General features: G+C 40.9%; 1 protein-coding gene across 1 annotated transcript in view; it reads right to left on the bottom strand.

Moving 5' to 3' along the window:
- The window catches only part of ano2b (anoctamin 2b), a 103169-nt gene that overhangs the window by 11420 nt on the left and 69296 nt on the right, over positions 1-22453 (bottom strand). The window lies entirely within an intron of this gene.

Below are 22453 nucleotides of genomic sequence, written 5' to 3'. Positions count from 1 at the left end.
TTTGCTTCGTGGGTTTTGTAGGAAAAGTAAATGCAAATGAGCTTTGTTTAGAATCAACTGAGTGACCTCTTAACACTGAATCAAATCAGAAGCACCAACAGAAACATAATAAATGGATAATCTGAAGAAGGCCTCACTCACACAGTGTGACTGACAGGTGAATGCTGGGAAAGGCAGCACAGAGTCTGAGACTATGACTCAGACACACTTCCCTCCTGCGGTATTATTTTTATCCTCATGTTTCTTTACCTGGCTGAGATGTAGCCTCATTAAAACATACCACTCCTCCTCCGCTCAGCTTAGGACTCAACCCAAAGCGCAATAAACTTTATTAGGATTCCTTTCCTTTGTTTTCTTTGTAGTAAACACTCTTTATTGTGCTGGCAAAACAAACACGAGAAAACTGGAACCACATGCCACCATGCTTCCAGTGAGGACAAACAGAGACAGGAGAGGAGAATGCATGAGCCAGAAAGAAGAAAAGAAGAAAACACAGAGGAATGAGAGGGGGAAAAGAAAGAAAGACAGAGATGTATTTTTATTCTGACTCGAGATAAAACCCAAGAATTTATGTGACCAGGCAGGTTAGTAGTTTACACACACACACAAGACATCACAGGAAGTTTTATTTCATGAAGGCTAACTGCAACAATAACTACCACTTCTAGGAATGAAACAACTGGATTTCTCTTCTAGGCTCTTGAAGATGTTCCGTCCCGCTTCTTTCTACTGCATTACAACAATCTGAACGACTGAGAAGCTACATAGATGTGACTGCTGCTTGCAGAACATCCTCCTAAATGTAATCATTTAGGGACTGGTTTGTTGTCCTCAGAATGGAGGCAGATCCCCACAAGGTGACTGTCTGAACTGATTTACGATCCCACATCATGGATAATGCTCTAAATTACAAGCACACACACACAAAGACAACATCAAACAAATGTATGTAGGTTTTGATCATCAGAGACATGTGATGCTCAAATTTAATGGAGAGACGATCTAACACATGTAAATAAAAACATATATTTGAGCCACAGACTTTGTGTATATATTGACAAACTCAGGTCATTGTATAACTTCAGATTGACTCAGATACAGATTTCAGCTGCATGTCTACCATTTTCACCAAGCACTTAATTCAGCTTTTCTCTCTCCATTTTGCTGTACTTTTGTTAAGGGAACTCACAACAAAAACCTCAAGGCTAAAAAAAAAATCCACAGTAAAAATAAAAACTGTGACAAAAATGTTTAATATTTCTTTTATTTGTTACATTATCATTTTTATTTCTTTAAAAATATTATAAATTGTTGATTCAGATGAATGAGTTGCTGTACAGGCTGCAGGTTTGATGCTAGTGTTACATTTGCAGCATTATAGAGACCAAATAAAAATGAAAATGTGTTGCAGTCATGTAACCTCTGGTAGTTGGAAAATCCAGCTGTTCTGTTTGAGATGCATCTGCATTAAGAAAACCAAAACCTCATCCATCTAAAGCCTGCATAATCTACAGGAGAAAGGCAAACATTGAATAAAAACATGAATCAGAGTATTTAGCCTTCACCTACATAAACTGTTTAGATGATCCAATGCATTGTGTATTTCTGTGTTCAGTATTTCCTGGGACAAATCCAAGTGGATGGAAAGGTTTGACCATGCTGTTTCCTGTTGGATGCAGTCACTCCCAAAGAACATGAAGAGGTTCTCACCCTCTTCATGTTCCACTTTGGGGTTCGCACTCAGGAAGTCATACGGAGAATCAAAAGAACAAAATCAGCTCTGAGGGAAACAGCCAGCTGAGCTGATCTCAGAGTGGGGTGAGTCTCTATCAAAAGAATTATCAACAGCCATGCAAACAGCAGTAACTGGAGGCTACAACGCAGCTGTCATCTAAGCAGCACAAAACACACACAACTCAGACGATCATGGACACTTGGTGACTTTAAAGTAATCAAATAATTTGATTAAATGCTTTTGGTGGCCTGTTGTCAATACGTGCAGCAATGACAGATTATTTCAGTGATAAAGCTAGTCTGAGCAGACACCAAACATTTCCAAACTTGCATGAAACACATGCTTTTCTAGATGTAAAAGATTCTGGTGCCAGTAAAATCCATTAAAAGGCTTTTACACTTAACTGCAGACATCTTAAACTGTGAGGGACTTATAGGTTGAGCAGCAGGTCACAGATATGACCATCTGCCAAGCCTCTACACACATGTAGGCAATGATTCAGCTGCACCGGCGTCCACAGACCCTTTTGGTTAAAGTTACAGTATTTATGGGCTCTGTTTTCACAACAGCTATTGTAAAAGAAGCTGCCGTTCCCTGTGGGATGCAAAGCACAACGTACAGCATTCCTTTCATGGTCAGAACTGGGAGACAGTCTCTCATTGTTAATCTGTCTTAATCTTCAGAATATCTTTAGGCAGAAGATGGATCCTGGCAAACCTCTGACTGTACAGAAGCGATTTAAATTTAGAGACAAAGATCTGCATTACATGGAGCCACAGCAATAGACGGAGCCACCCAGTCAGCATTAGATCAAATTAGTGCATTAGGACCAGAAGACAAAGATCAGGCAGGGAAAATCAGGTAGAATTATAATCAGAACTGATGTATGCACTACTGTTAAAAAGTTTGGGTCACTCTGAAATGTCCTTAATTTTGAAAGAAAAGCACTTTTTTTTTAAAGTGAAGATAACATTAAATGAATGATAAATCCAGTGTAGACATTGTTAATGTGGTAAATGACTATTCTAGCTGGAAACAGCTGATTTCTAATGGAATATCTCCATAGGGATACAGAGGAAAATTTCCAGCAACCATCACTCCTGTGTTCTAATGCTACATTGTGTTAGCTAATGGTGTTGAAAGGCTCACTAATGATTAGAAAACCCTTGTGCAGTTATGTTAGCACGTGAATAAAAGTGTGAGTTTTCATGGAAACCATGAAAATGTCTGGGTGACCCCAAACTTTTGAATGGTAGTGTAAATGTGAATGTATATTTGAAGTGCACTGAAAAGCCCAACTACTGTCAGTCTATTGTATAGCATCAGTAAGCTACGTTTAATCAATATACAGTACAAGAACTGTCTTTTTTTTTTTTTTTTTTTGGGGGGGGGGGTGTTAGTGCTGCTAAATGTATCTTTAAATAAACTAAACCTGCATGGACTATTTTATTGTAAATAATGTATTTAAGGCGGAAGTTGTCCCCAATTAAAGGGAAGAGCTGTTGCTTTTCCCAGACCATGAACGACCAATATGTTTTTTTTCAGGGCCAATATCAATTATTAGTAAATAAAGAAACAGATAATTGATATTTCGACCCAATAACTATCAGACAATAATCAACTGATGGCACTGCTTCCCAGGAAACAGACTCCTATAACTGAACAAACACTGGCTGCACCTGATTGGACAAACACCTCACTGGTGGTCTGTCTCATCTGGATTTATTTTACTGGTGGCTGGTTTTGAAGTTTTCTCAGTTATAATGAAAATAAATTAAAATTTGTTTCTGAAAACATTTAAGGTGAGGAATAAGTTGTGCAGCTGCTGATTCTGCGCTCGTTTTAGATCAACAAACAGTTTTTCAGGGCTTTCCAAAGCTGGTGACTCACAGATGCCCCTGATTAGATAAAGTAATGCAGACCTCAGTTTCATGCAAATGAGGAGCGCCCAACACGATGCCTCATCTCTTAAAACACATCACAACGCTAACAGGATGCACTACAAGGTTGTTTGTCTACACATTTAATGGACTGAAATGATAAATCCTGTGAACGAGTATCGTCAGACAAAGCGAAGCAAGATATCTCTTAGAGGCACTAAAATCAGCTTTCCTTTTAAGTTACATCTTATGTAACGATAAACAAAAAACAAAGCCCTTCAGAACAGGAATGCAGGAAAGTCCGATCACACACAGTGGCCACAGCAATTTAACGTGTCACATTAGTGTGACGTCTCAGATCAAAGTTTCACACTGAAACATCTGACATGACATAATAAGTCTTTCACATCCACTCACTCTGTCAGGAAAAAATGCCTCTGAAGCCCAAAAAGATGGAATGGACTGAAAGAGCTGTCTCACTAAGCACTTGACTCACATTATAGATATAACAGAGAGGGAGGGCAACATGTGTGTGTGTGTGTGTGTGTGTGTGTGTGTGCGTGCGTGTGTGTGTGTGTACATTGTGTGTGTGTTCACAGGGTCTTAGGATGTCTGATTCCTTCTCCTTTTACAGTCATGAGTGAGGAATGTTGCCTGTGAGAGTCAGCTCTTCTCTCCCTCTCTATTTTTTCTTCGATCTATTCATCTTTCCCTCACTCACTCGAAAATATTTCTCAGTATTTTGTGTCCAATGTGAACCAAATAGTAAAACAAGATCTCCCATCCTGTCACACGCCAGAGTACTTAACTTAACTTGCCTAGGTGGAATTACATATAAAATGTTATTTTTAGAGCGCGTTTTTCTCCCCTTCGTGTGTGTGTGTGTGTGTGTGTGTGTGTGTGTGCATCTGTATGTGTGTGTGTGTGTGTGTGTGTGTGTATATGTGTTGTATGTGTGTATGCATTTTCTAGACGCTCCATGTTTGGTTATAACAGTGGAGCTCGGGTGCAACTGGAGCATCTAACTGAATATTCTTTCATAAGACCTCTCAATGAGATTATAGTTAGTGAGACTAGTGTGTGTGTGTGTGTGTGTGTGTGTGTGTGTGTGTGTGTGTGTGTGTGTGTGTGTGTGTGTGTTACAGAGAGTTCCTGCTGCCAATACGGAGTCTCTTGGGACCCAGAAATAAATTTATATACAAACAGAGGTCAGAGCATTCCCATCCTTAAAAACCATACACTCATGAATCCCCAAACACAGAACATGCTGATTGCCAGGTATCATTCTATCCTGTCTGTTTAATGCAAGAACACATGAACTTCATATGTCTGCTCCTTTGCAATTTTAATCTGATCATTTTCAGGTACCAACACAGTGACATTAGCTTCAGATACACACAGGTATTTCAGGGTTGCCTGTGTTTTTAAAGCTCCATTTTATAGAGTTTGGGAATATTTTATTCTTACCAGAAAAAATGTAACTATAATGTGCACCACTGATCAGACCTTCAGTTATTTTGAGTCTTGATGATGATTTTTAGCTATGCAAGTGGCAATGCTCTACATGATGCCAGTCTATTTGTTGGTCCACTACATGATCCAGAAAAGGGGCATTTCTAGCTTTCTGAAGGTCATATGTAAACTCCTGTCTTATCGTTTGTTCATCAGTTTCCTTGATGTGATTCAGGTCTACGCAGATCTACCAAACCATTTCTTGATCACTTCCGTCCGTATATTTCAGATCATTCTCTTGTTAGAAGGTCCAAGGCTGCCCAGCCAAGTCAAGTTTTTCTGCAGTTTTCCTTCACAATCACAATGTCATCTTCTTTTCTCATGAAAAGAGCATCACATTCCCATAGACCACGTTTGACTATGAGTTCTTGATGCTTCTCCTTCTGTCTGTCAAATGAAAGCCACATCTCCGTGTACAAACCCAGCCCATTTTTGTTTGGATGAACCACACAAAGACCAAAAGTGTTTTTTCTTTGTCCAGGTGAGCTACTGGGAGACTATCTTGGAGGAGTGGAGTCCTCTTTGATCAGCGTCGCCTTGTTCGGTGTCCGTCTTGATGTTGGTACTAGAATCCCTCAGATTCATCAGTATGGTCCGGGTGGTGAGCCTCTGATTCTTCTTGGCTTCTCACATTACTTTTCTTGGCAGAGCAGCAGAAACATATGACTTCCTACCATCACTTAACTGATTTTCACAGTGTGGAGCTCCTTGTTCTTTCTGATTAATCGCATGAAGCCACTGGCAGCTGAAAACCCTTGGATGTGGCTTTTACAGCCGCAGAGCAAACATATTGTACGACTCTCTTTCTCAGTGACGAACCCTAATGGCAGCTCACTACGCTCTTTAGTAACTGACTAGAGTTACTACTGCATCAGATGTTCTCACTTTAAAGTGTTGCATCTGTTCTACAATATAGATAATGATATAAATTACCAGGACCATATGAAATGATCTACAAACTGCATTTTTAGCAATTTAAGGATGCATAAATAATTTTGGACACGACCGAGTAATGACTCATTTAATCCATCCCGATCAAGTTGGCTTTATACGGTCCCGCTGCTCAGCAGATCATATCAGAAAATTATTGGACATTATTTGGGCAATACAAGATAGTCAGACTCCAACTGCTGCTATTTCATTGGATGCCGAAAAGGCATTCGACAGGCTCGAATGGCCATACTTGTTTTTAACTTTAAAATGTTTTGGTTTCAGTAGTAAATTTATTGATTGGATACAGCTTATATATACATGCCCAAAAGCTTCTGTTTTGACTAACGGCATCATTGGCCCATCATTTGACTTGGGGAGGGGCACTAGACAGAGAGACCCACTGTCCCCCCTTCTATTCGCGATAGCCCTTGAACCACTTGCGGTGGCTCTCCGAAGAGAAGCTAAATTTCCAGGTATCTCTATTGGTCATAGCTGTCATAAGTTAATGCTTTATGCAAACGATATTCTTTTGTTTGTAACTGATCCCCAGAACTCCCTTCCTGCCTTGTCCTCCATAATCAATACATTTTCAGATCTCTCTGGCTACAAAATTAATTGGACAAAATGTGAGGCCCTTCCACTAACTGCTTATTGCACCAAAACTCTTTCCCCCACCGATATGTTCTCCTGGCCTAAAAAAGGTATAAAATATCTTGGGATCACATTCCCATCACAGCTATCTGAGCTAATAAAAAATTAATTTTGATCCTTTGCTTGAGAAGATGAGGGTGGACGTGGAACACTGGAATCAACTGTATCTCTCCATGTGGGGTAAAGTAAACTTAATCAAAACGATTTGCACCCCCAAATTTAACTACCGAGTGCAAGCTCTCCCGGTACATATTCAACCATCATATTTCAAAAAGTTTGATCAATTGTGCAAAGAATTTATATGGAGCAATAAAAAACCGAGGCTTAATTTAAGAAAGCTACAGAAGCCAGTAGATGGTGGAGGACTGGGAGTACCAAATCTGCTGTATTATCATTATGCATTTTCTCTCAGGCATTTGGCACACTGGTTTCTCCCTCCCGAGAGAGCACCTCCCTGGCTCCCTCTTGAGAGTGAGGTCTCTGCCCCATTCACACCACTCTCTTGTCTCTCTACTAACCTTGTTCCTCAAAATAAGTTGCATCCCATCTTATCTCATCTTCAGAAAGTGTGGAAAATAATATCCCAGATTTTTAAATTCAACCCACATCTTAATCAGTCTTCAGGTCTGTGGCACAATCCAAAACTTTGTATAAACAAAATCCCATTCTTTTGGAAATCTTGGTTTATGAAAGGTGTGTTAGTATTAGGAGATCTGTATGATAATGATACTTTGAAGTCATTTGAAACTTTAGTAGGGGAATTCAAACTGCCCAGGCAGGACTTTTGGAGGTATCTGCAGCTGCGACACTTATTAGTGAAGACCGTTGGATCAGCTGCCTCAGCCCCCCCAACTTGTGGCTTCTTAGAAATGCTCAAAAAAGCTCTTGTGCAAGGTCATGCAGCCTCCACTTTTTATAAGATGTTATTGACTGAGTCTGACACCAACCTGATGCCTCTAAAGATGTTATGGGAGAAAGATTTGAATCTTACTTTTACGGAGGATGAGTGGGATGGGATCCTTAGAAATGGGAAGAGCATATCCAGGGAGCTGACGATTCGATTAATTCAATTTAAAATTCTGCATAGAATATACTGGACACCCCATAGGCTGCACAAAGTAGGATTAGTAAATAATCATAATTGTTGGAAATGTCAAGATGACATCGGTACTTTGATTCACATGCTGTGGGGCTGTCCAAAAGTTCAGGACTTCTGGTTATCAGTACATAAGGCGGTGGTAGAGACTGTTGGCAAATATGTCCCATTCTTTGGATGTTTCGGGTGTAGACATTATTACGCGCTCAGAGCAGGTGACAGGACCATAGGACAGGGCACACAGGTATGTGTGTGTGTGTGTGTGTGTGTGTGTGTGTGTATATATATATATATATATATACATATATATATATGTCAGGGTAGAGACTGCGATTTGGTAGAGTTGGAGTTTCTACCAGTAGAGATTGCGATTGGACTCTCTACCAGTAGAGTTTGCGATTGGAGTCTCTACCAGTAGAATTGGAGTTTCTACCAGCAGAGATTGCGATTGTAATCTCTACCAGTAGAAACTCCAATCCTACCAGTAGAGATGGAACTTTAAATCTGACCCCTGCCCTGACCCCTGACCCTAACCTTAAAAGTCTAACATTAGCCCTGACAAATCTCTACTGGTAGGATTGGAGTTTCTACCGGTAGAGATTGCGATCGCAGTCTCTACTGGTAGAGACTCCAATCGCAGTCTCTACTGGTAGAGACTCCAATCGCAATCTCTACTGGTAGAAACTCCAATTCTACTGGTAGAGGTTGCGATCGCAATCTCTACTGGTAGAAACTCCAACTCTACCAAATCGCAGTCTCTACCCTGATACATACATACATACATACATACATACATACATACATACATACATACATACATACATACATACATACATACATACATACATACATAACTAAATATGCTAGGGGCTGCACTCTGGATTAGTGGTTAGCACTTTCGCCTTGCAGCAAGAAGATCCCTCGTTCAAATCCCGGCCTGGGAGACACGGCATCAATTTCCACAGCTATGCTGATGACACTGAGCTTTATGTTGCCGTGTCTCCTGATGACACACGGCCACTCAATGCCCTTTAAACTGAACTTTTTACAGCTCAACCAGGACAAAACTCAGGTTTTAGTCATTGGTTCAGGGGTCAAGAGAGAGAAACTGGTCAGCAAACTACAAGCATTATCTTTTAATCCGTGTGGGTAGGCTAAAAATTTAGGGGTTTTATTCGATTCAGAGCTCAGTTTTGAGCTACATATCCGGGACATTACCAAAAAAGCTTTTTATCATTTAAAAAACATTGCCGGACTGCGACCGTTTCTCTCTCATGCCAATGCAGAGGCATTAATCCATGCTTTTATCACCTGTAGAATAGATTACTGTAATGCTCTTCTTTCTGGTCTACCGCAAAAGAAAATCTCCCATCTTCAGCTCCTACAGAATTCAGCTGCACGGATGCTAACGGGGACCAGAAAGAGAGCCCATATTACACCGATTTTACGGTCTCTGCATTGGCTACCCGTTTCTTTTAGGATAGATTTTAAGATTCTTTTATTGGTTTTTAAAGCTCTTAATGGTCTTAGTCCATCGTATTTATCAGATTTGCTTTTACCGTATGAACCTACTAGAACCCTCAGGTCTTCAGGAAGTTCTCTGTTGACAGTTCCCAAGGTCAACACAAAAACTTATGGTGGGGCATCTTTTTATTACTATGGCCCCCGCTTATGGAACAGCCTTCCTGAAGACCTGAGGGCTGCACCTAATGTCAATGCTTTTAAAAACAAACTTAAAAACCTACCTTTTTAGTCTGGCTTTTATTGGAATTACCGTTTAGTGTTTATATTCTTTTCACATCTCCCAATTTATAATTATCTCTATTATTTTTATTATTATTATATTTTATCTATCTTTTATTCTATCCATCCATCCATTCTCTATATACTGCTTTATCCTCACTAGGGTCGCGGGTCTTTTATTCTATTTTATTTTATTTTATTATATGATATATTTAATTGAATGTATTTACTTATTTATCTATTTATTTTACTGATTTACTTATGGATATATTTTATTTTATTCATTTATTTTTAATTTATTTATTTTACACTTTAAACTAACCTCCAGTGTTTACCTATTTTAAACCTTCAAGATGGTGTTTCCTCAGTACGTGCTGGGTATAACAATGTCCCTGATTTATTATTGTCTTTTATTTATGTTGCTTTTAACATTACAGTGTATGGATTGCCGGGTGGGTGGGTTCGGGGCTGAGTGGGGTGGATTTGGGTCACAATTTCTTTCATCTATTTTAATTATTTGTCTGTTTGTAAAGCACTTTGTGCTACAACTCCTGTATGAAAACTGCTATATAAATAAAGATTATTACTATTATTATTGTCTTTCTGCATGGAGTTTGCATGTTCTCCCTGTGCATGCGTGGGTTTTCTCCTGGCACTCCGGCTTCCTCCCACAGTCCAAAAATATGCTGAGGTTAATTGGTTACTCTAAATTACCTGTAGGTTTGAGTGTGTTTGTTTGTCTATGTGCTTTCTCTTGCTGACTTCACCCAACAGGTATATATTCTCAACTCGGTGTGAGTGGAAAACAAAACACTCATAAAGGCTTCTCAGAACAACAGCAGCGTCTTCATGACACACAGCAAACCATGATGGAGAATGAATATAGAACAACATGGATCAAAGGACACAAATAAATCTGACATTTAATTAGTGATTTTGCTGCAGTAACTAAATGCATAGTAACAAGATACATGAAACATTCTTATATATATATATATAATCTATTTATTTATAATTAATAATTTATTATTATTTAGCATACATATACACACGTGGACAAAATTGTTGGTACCCCTCAGTTAAAGAAGGAAAAACCCACAATTCTCACTGAAATCACTTGAAACTCACAAAAGTAACAATAAATACAAATTTATTGAAAATTAAATAATCAAAAACAGCCATTACTTTTGAATTGTTGATTAACATAATTATTTAAAAAAACAAACTAATGAAACAGGCCTGGACAAAAATGATGGTACCTCTATAAAAGATTGAAAACTATTTGACCAGAGTGACATGATTAACTCAGGTGTGTCATTTAATTGACATCACAGGTGTTTCCAAACTCATAATCAGTCAGTCTGCCTATTTAAAGGGAGACAAGTAGTCACCCTGCTGTTTGGTGAAAAGGTGTGTACCACACTGAACATGGACAACAGAAAGCGAAGGAGAGAATTGTCCCAGGACATCCGAAAAAAATTATAGACAAACATCTTAAAGGTAAAGGCTATAAGACCATCTCTAAACAGCTTGAAGTTCCTGTGACAACAGTGGCTCATATTATTCAGAAGTTCAAGACCCACGGGACAGTAGCCAACCTCCCTGGACGTGGCCGCAAGAGGAAAATTGATGACAAATTGAAGAGACGGATCGTTGGAATTGTATCCAAAGAGCCCAGAGCAACCTCCAAAGAAATTAAAGGTGAACTCCAAGGCCAAGGTACATCAGTGTCAGATCGCACCATTCGCCGTTGTTTGAGCCAAAGTGGACTTCATGGGAGACGACCAAGGAGGACACCACTGCTGAAAAAAACTCATAAAAAAGTGAGACTGGAATTTGCAAAAATGCATGTTGACAAGCCACAAAGCTTCTGGGAGAATGTCCTTTGGACAGATGAGACCAAACTGGAGCTTTTTGGTAAGGCACATCAACTCTATGTTCATAGACTCAAAAACCAAGCATACGAAGAAAAGAACACTGTCCCTACGGTGAAACATGGAGGAGGCTCAGTAATGTTTTGGGGCTGCTTTGCTGCATCTGGCACAGGGTGTCTTGAAAGTGTGCAAGGTACGATGAAATCTGAAGACTATCAAGGCATTCTGGAGAGAAATGTGCTGCCTAGTGTCAGAAAGCTTGGTCTCAGTCGCAGGTCATGGGTCTTCCAACAGGACAACGATCCAAAACACACAGCCAAAAACACCCAAGAATGGCTGAGAGAAAAGCGTTGGACTATTCTAAAGTGGCCTTCTATGAGCCCAGATCTGAATCCCATTGAACATATGTGGAAGGAGCTGAAACATGCCATTTGGAGAAGACACCCATCAAACCTTAGACAACTGGAGCTGTTTGCTCATGAGGAGTGGGCCAAAATACCTGTTGACAGCTGCAGAATGCTCATTGACAAATACAGAAATCGTTTAATTGCAGTGATTGCCTCAAAAGGTTGTGCAACAAAATATTAAGTTATGGGTACCATCATTTTTGTCCAGCCCTATTTCATTAGTTTGTTTTTTTAAATAATTATGTTAATCAACAATTCAAAAGTGATGGCTGATTTTGATTATTTAATTTTCAATAAATTTTTATTTATTGTTACTTTTGTGAGTTTCAAGTGATTTCAGTGAGAATTGTGGGTTTTTCCTTCTTTAACTGAGGGGTACCAACAATTTTGTCCACGTGTGTATATATACTACACTATTATATATATATATATATATATATATATATATATATAAATACAGATATAGATATAGATATATAGGCTGTTATATACATATAACAAGGATCTAGACTAGAACAGGATACAGTTTATTGACATTTACAATAAACAACACAATTATATTTTTTTTATATTTCTCTCTTTAGGCTGTTATATACATATAACAAGGAGACAGACTAGAACAGGGTAGAGTTTATTTTCATTTACAATAAACAACACAATTACAATAAACAACAGAATTATTATTAATACTTATTATTATTTATTTATCTCTCTCTCTACGCTGTTATATATTTACAGCAAACCCCTCTCTCCTCAGAGCTGCTTCCCAATTCTTCCTCAACCCATAGTCTTTGGGAAACCTACATGGAGTAAAGAAAAAAGTAGACAGAGAAGTAAATAAGTATGTACACAACAACATATTTAAAAAGAAATCATGCTAATAAATTAAGTACAAAGAACAGAATCAGCCAATATACTGGAGACCAAAGCTATTTAATTTGATAAGTGTAGCCTTGTTTAGTAACATTTCAATTATTTGAGAGCAATTGCCTGTAATCCCAATCATAAAATGGGTTTGGAGGAAGAACATAGATGCTAATCTGGATATATACGAGTTAGGCTTTATAACTACTATTGGTAGTATTGGTGGTATTAATAGTAATGCGAGTACACTTAGTAGTAGTGGCAGTACACTGACTACTGCTGCTGATACTGGCACTATACTACAACCTGTTGTACTATTACAAATGCTGATACTACTTCTACGACTCTAATGACTACTACTACTGCTGCTTGAACTTTTGGTATTACTATTACTGCTGCGTGTACTTTTAGTAATACTACTACTGCTTGTACAACTATACTACAGCTACTATTAATCGTCTGGTATTTGGTTGTCCAGCTGTTACCACTAGTTAGCCACTAGCAAAACACTAACGCTGTCTGAGCCAGCGAGGCAGCTGATTCAATATCATTCATATAATGTTAGACAAGACACACTGTACCTCTTTTCTACACGTTAAAAAATAATTCTTCAAACCTTAAACCTGTACAGGACAACTAACCTAAATGTTAGCTTCATTGCTACCGCTAGCTTAGCATTAGCACAGTGCTGTCTTGCTCAAACTTACCTTCATAATTGTCAATAAAACTGGACAGGTACATCTTGTACCCCTTTTCCCGTTTACTCCGGGGGTAGAGCACTCCTTTCGGATGAGTTTGTGGACATCTGATATGGTAAGCTTGGGCAGGTCTTGGAGGCATCGTGTGAAAATCATCGCCATCTCGACAGTCCGGAAGTAAACGAGAATGCGGAAGTAGAACGGAGGTAAAGTTATGCACCGAGCAAATTGATATCAAGGAGATGTTGCACTGTGTGTGTGTGTGTGAGTGTGTGAAAAACCGTAACTGGCGCAAACAATGATCCCTGTTTTAGCCAATCTCCTTTTAATCAATTGAAACGGCTGGCCATTACTAATAAACTACGCATGAATAGATTTATGTTTGGAGGACAGAGGAACGATTGTTGTACAGTGTGATAGCCCTGAGGCCTGTAATTACCAAAATGTCATTTTATATTTGAGGGGAGGACAAATATGTTGGCACAGAGGGGCCCTCTAGCAGTCAGAGGATGCAATGTATATGTGTAGTCCATGGGCAAAAAGAAACAGCTCTGGCCTAAGCCGAAATAGCTCAACAACTATTTGATAGTTTGCCATAAAATTTTGCACATGCATTTGTTTCCCAAAGGACTAATACTGCTGACTTTTCTGACTCTCCATTTCTGCAGCACCTACAGTATGTTGACATTTTCATTCTTTAGTCAAATGTCTCAAACTGAATTTAAGATTTATTGCCATGATTTTTAGATAAAACTAGGGCAGGGACTTTAACGCATTAATTTTGATTAATTTATTACAGACAAAATAGTGCATTTGATCGCATCTTCTCAGTTCCCAGTAGGTGGCGGTAATGAACCTAAAGTCTGTTTTCCAGCTATGAAGAAGATACACAGGACGCACTCAGCACAGAAGAGTCGGACCAACATGGCAGCTCGGTTGCAAACTTTCTCTTTTATTACAAAAACAAAAAAAGGATTTCTGAAAGCATTTGAGGTGAGAAATAAGCTGCTGAATCTGCCCTCACTTCAGTTCAATGATGACTAGCTTAGACGTTTAACGAAAGTTTCACCATGCGTCGAACCTCCACTCTCTGCCCTGCATTTGCATAAATTAAACTGCTTTATGCAAATGAGCTCTGGGGCGAAGCACCATACGTCAGCTATAACAGTCCTGTATCAACAGAGTAGCCATAAAATAGCGTTACTTTTGAACTGACAATTCAGTAAGAAAAGACGTTTTACCTTGCTGACATGTTTCATCTGTTCAAAAGTAACGCTATCTTATTATAACTAACGACAAAATGAACACAATCCAACAACAGTGTAGCCAGCCCATGGCCACTTTTCAAGACACTGAAAATGCTTGAGTTTACGAAAAGTAAGTGTTGAATATAATCACTATAATTCCACTTTGAGTTTACAGTAATCTGTGAATGTAATAGACAGATGAAAAATACAGATAAATATATATGAAACAAACATTTTTGTTGTTTAAGTTTACGTATATGTGTATTCACTGATTCAGTCATTAACCAAAATTTATTTGAATTGAGAAACTTTGCCTATTGTGTCAAATATTGATTTTTGACAAAAATGTGATTGATTACAAAGCCTATAATTAATTAGATTTTTTTAATTGCATCCCACCACTAGTTAAAGTATATTAAATATATTAACTCACTAACCTTCTCCGGCTGAAACTCTCTTTACTTCTAGCACAACCATGAGCTTAACTCTTGATAACTGCATGAATGGCGATCCAACTTGGTACAGATCTCCAATCTCCATGATGCCATGACAGTGTATCCCAGTGACAGTGACAACTTCTCATATCCCACTAATTTTGTTTTAATAACTCAAGGGCAAATGATGCATGCCACCGCTTTATTTTCACATTCAGTCTACACAAAACATAAACTACAGCCAGAGCTCCAAAGTAAAGGAGGATGTTAGTTACTGTGCCCATGAGACGTCCTCATAGTTCAAGCACGATGACATGTTTAGGGCTGCATGACTCCAATCTTTCTACAGTTCATGTGTTTTTTTGAAGTGAGAATATGTCACATTATATGAGATTCTGTTTTTGTTTTGTCAAGTTTGAATTTTGTGATACAATAATAGGATATATATTCACTCGCTAACAGGAGCTTTAAAGAATGTGGTAAATACCCTAAAAGTTAGTGTACACTGCCAAAGACATGCAACAAAAACATCATATTTTTAGCCTCTCTCTGAAATTAAGACCAAATTTGTCGACAGCATCATGGAAACGTTTGTTCCGAAAAGCTGGACCTGTATTGTTCTCAGGAGATAATTATACTACATGGTGGTAAAGGCTGCAATGCTTCTGATCAATGGTCTACTTTAGTAATTATACAGATTATTATGATGAAATTTAGTGATAATTAGATTTTTATCTAAATTCATAGGTTTAGAGTGATTGTCAAAAAATACATTCAATCAACTCACTTATAACTTTTAAGCACTGTAAATGTAAGTTAGAGACGGTCAACATTATCAGAAACCACTTGTAGGAGAAATGTCACTGTTCCCCTGCAATCCGTTGCATCAATATGACTCCTGAATTCATGACCGCACCACGTCACGTCTTGTGTAATTAGACCAGCATGAAACTGAGGCAGACACAGCCCATCGTTATTTGTGACTCAGACACATTCTTGCATTTACATGAGTTGCAGAAATACTGGAGAAAAGAAGACACATTCTGTATCTGTGATTTAGAAGCTGATAGCAAACTCCCCGGTATCACACTAAACCGTGAACTTGACAGACACACGGCACTCTCTAGCAATTGATGTCCCCATAATAGGGATGTCATTGAAACCATGCTCAGCTGGGAACAATCTCCAGGAACACTGTGTCATCAACATCACTAAAAATGTATTAATCAATAGAGGACTTACATCTGAATATAAAACATTTTGCTTCAGAATGTATTGTATTCAGAACACAAGATATCAATGTACTGTTCCGGACTGGGAACAAGGTCGTTAACCAGAATTACACTCTTTCACTGCTACCATCACTGTGTTACTGTTACTGTTCACATTTGATACCTGTGATCTGCCCTGTTTGTCTTTAATCCTTTGCATTGCCACACTACTGTTCAAAAGTTTGGGGACATCCAGACAAATTCATGTTTTCCACGAAAACTCACACTTTTATCCATGTGCTAACATAACTGCACAAGGGTTCTCTATCGTTCAAGGCTTCCCCATATATATATTAGTATATATCTATGGGAGTGCCTGAACCCTTGGGTCAGGTGATGTGGATAATTTCTTTAAGACACCCCACCTGTGGTCGTGGCTGACAGCCTATTTAAACCCCTGTCAGCCACTCCCCAGTGATTTTTCTGATTCCACTTGGAGCAGCGTGACGTGTAATCGCTGAGTTTCTTTGAGCTGATCAAGAGCGTTTGTTACACACAGTCTGTGCCACTTACTTTCAGTGAGTTTGAGAGAGTGATTGTCTCTCGTGGTGGCTGTGTGCGTTATCTCGGTAACGTCCTGCCTGTCGCATTCTCTGTGTTGGCATAAGGTCTCTGTGGAGGGGCTTCTGTGCCGGATAACACAAGGACCCTTTTTTCCCGGTCCCGATTGGGCGATGGGAGAAGGCTCCATGAGTTTGTGGACAGAGCTGATGAAAAGCATTTGATACACACAGTCTGTGGCGCTTACTTTTAGTGAGTCTCTCGTGGTGGCTGTGTGCGTTGTCTAGAAGTTGTAATGTCCTGCCTGTCGCATTCTCTGTGTTGGCATAAGGTCTCTGTGGAGGGACTTCTGTGCCACATAACACAAGGATCCTTTTTCCCGGTCCCGACTGGGCGATGGGAGAAGGCTCCGTGAGCTTGTGGACAGCGTAGGCTGATGAGTAGAGGGGAAAAGCGTTCGAGCGCACTTCTGCATGGTGATCTAGTGCGGGATTCTCGCGGTATCTGGGCGCTATTCCTTCTGTGCAGCAACAGCTGTAAACGATTCATCATCATGTAGGGATTGTTCAATCCTGCCAAAACGATCCTGGGAGGCTCGGCTCTGTGTTTTTAGACCCAAGCGTGGGTTATTTGCGCCTCTCTCTCTCTCTCTTGGCTATATGTTTATATATTTATATAGATGTATACATATATGAGAAAAGAAAGGGGAGAGAGAAAAAGAAAGAAGAGGATAGAGTTTCCGCATGGTGAGATCTCGTGCAGGATTCTCGCGAAATCTGGCCGCTATTCCTTCTGTGACAGGAAGAAGGCAGTCATTCGTGTGTCTCTCTCCCTTGGTTGTATATATATATGGATATCTATATATATGAATTTAAAATAACTATATACACATACGGGTATACACACATTACTGTCATGGCATCCTAGGGCCATCGCTGTGTGTGAGAAGTCGGGGGTGGAGACTATGCCCAAGGTGGTCTCGGGAACTTGGGTCCGCTACGGACGTGCAGGGGTCGACCTGTTCGCGTCAGAGGGATCGACCCACTGTGCTCTCTTTCTTTTCCTAGGGGGGGACAACCCTCCCCTTGGAGCGGATGCTCTGGCTCACCCAGGGCCACAGACTTTATGTATGCATTTCCCTCTGAGGGGTCGGAGCTCCTAGCCATGGGGCTGTCCCCTTCAGTGTTCCGCATGATGCAGGACGCACGCGCACTGTCGACTAGGACACTTTACGCCCATCGGTGGCGGGTCTTTTTGAGCTATGTGGCGAACGCCATGTTGACCCCCTAGCTGCCTCCGCTCCAGCTGTCCTTCAGTTCCTGCAAGGACTGCTGGATGCAGGGAAGTCGCCCTCCACTCGGAGGGGTATGGTTGTGGCGGTTCGGGCGGAGCAGCACCGGTTGCCTGAAGAGGCGAGGAGACTGGTTTCCCAATCTCTTAAGGGCACTGGGAGGCGGGCTGGCATGCGGTCTCAGCCTTCACTCCTGCCCTGGGACCTGGAGCTGGTGTTGCGGGCCCTTGAAGCACCCCCATTTGAACCTTTGGGATCAGCAGACTTAAAGGGGTTCTCATTTAAGTCGACGATTCCTTTTAGCACTGGCCACAGCGAAAAGGGTGGGCGAACTCCACACTCTCTCGGGGCATGTGAACCTGTGCAGGTTCTTGCCTGAAGGGGCAGGGGCGATTCTGCGTCCAAACCCAGTATTCCTTCCTAAGATCCTGTCTGCTTCTCAGCCCGATTTGGGGCATGGTGATACGCTCTCTTTACTCTGCACCAACAGAGGGTGGAGAGCGCGTACGGTTGCTTGTGTGCCCAGTCAGGGACCTCAGGGTGTATCTGCAGCAGACAAGGGTCCATAGGCAGATGGATCAGTTGTTTGTTGTCGGCAGATCTCCGGGGGCAGCCTCTGTCAAAGGCTCGTCTTTGCCACTGGATTGTGGAGACTATTCAGCGGGCGTATACGGGGGCGGGTGTGCCCTTACCAGCAGGGGTGCGGGCACACCCCACTCGGGGCATGGTAACATCCTGGGCATCATGGCGCGGTGCATCTCTTAGCAATATTTGTGCAGCGGCCACCTGGTCTGCCCCATCTACGTTTACTAGATTCTATCAGTCAGGGCTCCTTGCCAGTCAGCCTTGGGTAGGCTGATTGAGTGGCCTCCTCACCTCCCTGATTGGGCCCTTGCATCTTGCAGGGCCAACTGGTTCTTGGTGGCGTCTGGCACCAAGGCCTTAGGCCGCAGCATCCCACGTTGTGCGGCGCTGGTGGGCCGGGGGGGGGGGGGGGGGGGGGTATAGTGTACATAGTTTGTTTGCACACACTGTTGTTGTTGTAGAGCACTTTGATGGCGGGGACGTCTCATTCGAATCTCACGTATCCTAGCGTGGGACGTCGCTGCTCTATCCCATTGCGGTGTGTCTTACAGATCTCCCATAGATATATACTAATATATCTCTGGGTGGAGGGGAAGCCTTGAACGATAGAAAACGTAGGGTTACATGTGTAACCCCGGTTCTCTGAGTGAAGAGGCTTCCCCTCCACCTCAAGGCCACTCAGGGATTCGTTCCATCAGATTAATATCACTGGGGAGTGGCTGACAGGGGTTTAAATAGGCTGTCAGCCACGACCACAGGTGGGGTGTCTTAAAGAAATTATCCACGTCACCTGACCCAAGGGTTCAGGCACTCCCATAGATATATACTAATATATCTCTGGGTAGAGGGGAAGCCTCTTCACTCAGAGAACCGGGGTTACACATGTAACCCTACGTTTTCTAATCATCAATGAGCCTTTCAACACCATTAGCTAACACAATGTAGCATTAGAACCCTGGAGTGATGGTTGCTGGAAATGTTCCTCTGTGCCCCTAAGGAGATATTCCATTTAAAATCTCCCGTTTCCAGCTAGAATGGTCATTTACCACATTAACAATGTCTACACTGGATTTACCATTCATTTCAAGTCTTAATTTAAAAATGTTTTTCTTTCAAAAATAAGAACATTTCTAAGTGACCCCAGCTTTTTTGAACGGTAGTGTATGTCTAAGAACCATTTTCTGCTACATTCTATATTTATGATTGATATAAATTCACACAGAAGAGGCAGCATCTCAATTATACCTTTAAACAAAAAAAAGCTATTAAACTTTAACCCCCCATGCACAATTCATAGTTTACCGACATTTTTATTCATCACTTCAACACTGAGGATCCAACAGGGAAAACATGACTGCAGAGATGTACAGTGATGCTCTGTCCACTGACGCAGAAACTATCTTCAAGTTCCTCACGCTGCTGTTTTTAAATTTCATTAAATATTTAAAACCTTGGTTGTTGGCTTCTGTCACACCATCATCTAGTTATCCATCCATCTATCCAGCTACAGTATCTCTCCCCTTCCTTCCTGTCCTCTGTCTTACTTCCACATCTTTCCATCTCTCCAAATCCCTAACCCTTGTCTAAACAGATGTCTCAGTTCTTTGGATTCTTATCTGATCAACTGATCAATGATATCTTTCCGCATCTCTCCATCCTCCATTTGACACTAACATCCATCTATTCATCCAATTTTGACCTCTTTTCTTCCCTCTCACATATATTCATCCATGAAACTAGACCTCCAAAATTAACTGGGTCAGATAGACAACAAAGAAAAGAAAGACACTAACTGTCAGTAGCATCTGACGGAGCTGAATCACTTGCCCTGAACCCATAGGCATTGCCCACAACATCACCAGCTAATACACCGCTTAGCTACGGTCTGTACTTTCACTATTTAGCACCACACACAGCAGGCAAACAAGCCCCTCTTGGAACATCTTTCACCTAATTTCACGCCTTTAAGAGATCAAAGCATACAGTATCCCGTCATGTTTCCGATGTGACGTGCCACACCACGCTGACACAAAGACTGCATTCTTGCACTGTAATTCTTTACTGTATTATGTAACAGGCGGCCGGGCTCAGCCGTCTGTGGGCGTCAACATCCATGACCTTTTCTTCTACAGCGCTTTATATTGATATTATGAAAGACACGCTTGCCACTGGCATGAGTGAAAATGCATAGAAGACACAATAGTGCCCTGTCTTCAGTAGCTCATAATGTGGCCCATCAGTGGCGTAGCGAGAATATCTTTCAGATCTGTTCTGTTGCCTCCAGATTCAAATTGACTTACTACAGTGAAAACGTGTGACTTGGTCGCTTGTTGCTTAATTCTTACATTTGTAGCTAGGAGAAAAGATCATTATTGTATGAACTGGTAATTTGAGTGCTGGAGAAGTTGAAAGCAGAAAGTTTTCTGTTACTTCACCTGCAATCTTAAACAACCACATACGGTCAAGTCCATAAATATTTGGACATTTCATAATTCTCAGCATTTGGGCTCTGTGCACCACAACAATGAATTTGAATGAAACAATGAAGAAGTGCTTTAAGTGCAGACTGTCAGCTTTAATTTGAGGGTGAACAGTATAGGAATTAGGCCTGGCCCGAATAGTGGTTTCTGGTCTCCGGATATTCGGGCCCTATTAAAGAAGAATATCCGAATATTCATTCCGCCTCATAACGTCCGAAGGGGGGGCTGGCGGTGGAGACGGTCCGAATATTTGGATCCATTCGTCTGGTCTACCGGACGCAAATTTTGCACACTGCCTTCGTTTTGTCTTCAGTTAAACTGAAGAATTCCCAAACAGCGGAGGTCTTCGGCATCTTGTCTTGTGTTTATGCAACGAAGTGAAGCGTTACGTCAGAGTCGGCAGCCACCCGGCCATTCGGGTGGTGTTTACAAACATGAATGGATGAGCCGGGATGAGCCGAACACGGCGGGATGAGCCGAAGTGGGCCGAAGGTGAAGGGAAGAGACGAGCTCCGAATATTCCTATTTTCGTCTGGGGGGAGGACATAGTGATCACATAGACATGTGTATATGTCATAGACATATGTGTATATGTTTATGTGATCACACGACAGGATGAGCCGATGTGGGCTTAAGGCGGAGGGAAGACAGTAATGCCAAATATTCGTTCCGCCTGGTAACGTCCGAATATTCGGATACCAAAATTAATAACCGAATACCGTCGTAGCGAATGAATATTCGGATATTCGGGATATTCGGGTCAAGCCTTAGTAGGAATTACGACTCATTTTAGACGCGCCCTCCACAGTTTTAAGGGACCTAAAGTAACTGGACAAACTAACATAATTATAAATCAAATTGTCATTTTTAATATTTGGTTGTAAATCCTGTGCAGTCAATGACATCCTGAAGTCTGGAACCCATAGACATCACCAAACTCTGGGTTTGGTCTCTGTTGATGCTCTACCAGGCCTCTACTGCTGCTATCTTCACTTCCTGCTGGTTCTTGGAACATTTTCCCTTCAGTTTTGTCTTCAGCAAGTGAAATGCAGCTCAACTGGATTCAGGTCAGGTGATTGACTTGGCCATTGCAGAACATGCCACTTCTTTGCCGTAGAAAACTCTTTGGTTGCCTTTGTAGTATGCTTCAAGTCATTGTAGGGCTGGGAGATAAATCGAATTAATTCAATTAATTCGCCTTTTTAAAACCTGATGATTTGAAAATTTGCCAAATCATAAAATCGAAGCAAG

This window comes from Acanthochromis polyacanthus, chromosome 1, assembly GCF_021347895.1.
Source record: "Acanthochromis polyacanthus isolate Apoly-LR-REF ecotype Palm Island chromosome 1, KAUST_Apoly_ChrSc, whole genome shotgun sequence".
In the NCBI taxonomy this organism is placed as follows: domain Eukaryota; kingdom Metazoa; phylum Chordata; class Actinopteri; family Pomacentridae; genus Acanthochromis; species Acanthochromis polyacanthus.
The sequence above is the reverse complement of the archived record's forward strand: the minus strand, read 5'-3'. Positions and strand labels throughout refer to the sequence as shown.